Raw genomic sequence first — 1921 nt, 5'->3', positions numbered from 1 at the left:
GATTCGTTTCACGCCCCTAATCCTAATTCTAATGTAAACCCGACATATATATAAAAAAAAAGGATAAGTAATCACGTAGGGTTCCTATTATGCAGGTGTCAGGAAATTTAAGGGATGACTCGTAAAGCCGAAATAAGACAAAAATCAAGCATAAAAAAATTGCGTCTTTGTCTTTCCTTTTTAATTATATAGACAATTGAAAATCGGTCAAAATAATACTGCACAAGAGAAAATCTTCTTACGCAAACGAAAGGAGGTTAGTCTAAGCAACGAGACGCACAGTGATCGTCAATGCAAACGATACATAGCCAGCAGTTTATCTCGTACAAGTCGCAGAGAAGACTGTGGTATTCAGAGACATATACTGCGATTATCTCGTCCGCGAGTTTACCAGGTGGATTTCTTTCTCTCATTCCAAGTTCGACAAACGTGTCTGTGATACTGAATGCTGCCAGTAGGGCTACTAATTATTGTACGATGTTTGTAAATATCGGCGTAGAGAAAGAATTGTGCTGCGCAATTCGAAAGATTCCTGCTGCGTAATTTGAAAGGAAGTGCTCCGTAGAATAGGAATGTTTTTGTTTATGTATACATTTCTTTGTCTAGTAACGTGTAATCGTTAACTGCGTAGCTACTTGTGCCACCGGCTTGTGTGCCCCCCCTTCCCTCGCGACTATGGAAGTTGCTCTGCGAAACTAAGGTACAAGGAGTCATTTAGTCGTCTCATTTCGTACCGATAACATGGATAGCGTCGCGTCAGGTTCGTAACGTATTATAACCTATTGGTGGAGTCGGCTCTTTATTACTTTCATTAGTGTGTTCTTCGCATTATTCATTAGTATATTTTTTAACTTTGTAACATATATTTTTTTTGATACATATGACGCGCAAGTAAACTCAAGTACTTGAAAACAAGATTTCGCATCCGTTTCTGTAGTATTATTTAAGTATATTTAGTTCTGAACTTTCGAAATCTTGCAAATATTTTGAACCGTTTATAACACGGGATTCTAGTGTATTAGTGGAGTGTATATCCGATATTCTAGTAACGAACTTTCATAGTATAATTCTTGCAAATGCTCACATTGCATTCACGGTATTCGCAAACATTTGTTCGATATCGAGAAATATCTTGTAATTTTAAATTAATATTTTTCATACGCAAAAGAAATGTAGCACTATTTTCCGAAATAAACGTTCGATAGAGAAAACAAGAAAATTATCGAAATAATATTTCGCTTCTTTTCTACTACCCATCCCACTTCTTTTCTACTCCCCATCCCACCCCACCCATAAACAACTCTATTTTTAGGGAATATTTGTGACCGTGTGCAATGCGGTTTGTAGAGTCAGTGTTTGCTCCGCAAAAGTATTTTTCAATATTTTCAAATCACGGTCGTTTTGATTAAATCCAATTAAATAATCACACGCGAAAGCAATACAATTTTATCAAACAATTTTGTATGCGACATTAGAGCTCTTGTTCGACGGTTATAATTTTTGCGGTCGTGGTAATGTGGTCTTATTTTATATTCTTTTGAACATTCTTTTTCGGTAACTAGAGTCAGTGCATCAAGAGGACAAAGCCTCTGCAGGAGCTCAAGAATGTAAGTAGTTTTATATATTGTATTTCAATTTGTTCTATTTCTTATATTTTGTTTGAAATATTGTTAATTATACATGTCGGAGATAAGAGGGCACCGGTGCCTTCCCTCTGAAACCTCGAGAAAATCCATAAAAACATTGTAATTAAAATCTACAGTTGTAATTAAACGATTTGCCGTCATTCTACTCAATTGTATTTGTTTGAGACTTGTGACAATGAGCTTGGGCTCAAGGCGACAATTAGTCGCCGAACGTAGCCGCGGTCAACGGGACGAACTCTCCATCTAACAAAGGCATTGTGAATAATTATAGCTCT

General features: G+C 36.6%; 1 long non-coding RNA gene across 1 annotated transcript in view; it reads left to right on the top strand.

The window, feature by feature from the left end:
• The first annotated feature begins 537 nt into the window (after nucleotides 1-537).
• The window catches only part of LOC117151547, a 3857-nt gene continuing 2473 nt past the window's right edge, over nucleotides 538-1921 (top strand). Inside the window, exons 1-2 of the long non-coding RNA XR_004461568.1 lie at nucleotides 538-760; nucleotides 1563-1607. This is a non-coding gene — a long non-coding RNA (uncharacterized LOC117151547). The remainder of the gene's footprint in view (nucleotides 761-1562; nucleotides 1608-1921) is intronic.

Source organism: Bombus impatiens, unplaced genomic scaffold (assembly GCF_000188095.3).
Source record: "Bombus impatiens unplaced genomic scaffold, BIMP_2.2 scf_0266, whole genome shotgun sequence".
Taxonomy (NCBI): Eukaryota; Metazoa; Arthropoda; class Insecta; order Hymenoptera; family Apidae; genus Bombus; species Bombus impatiens.
The sequence above is the reverse complement of the archived record's forward strand: the minus strand, read 5'-3'. Positions and strand labels throughout refer to the sequence as shown.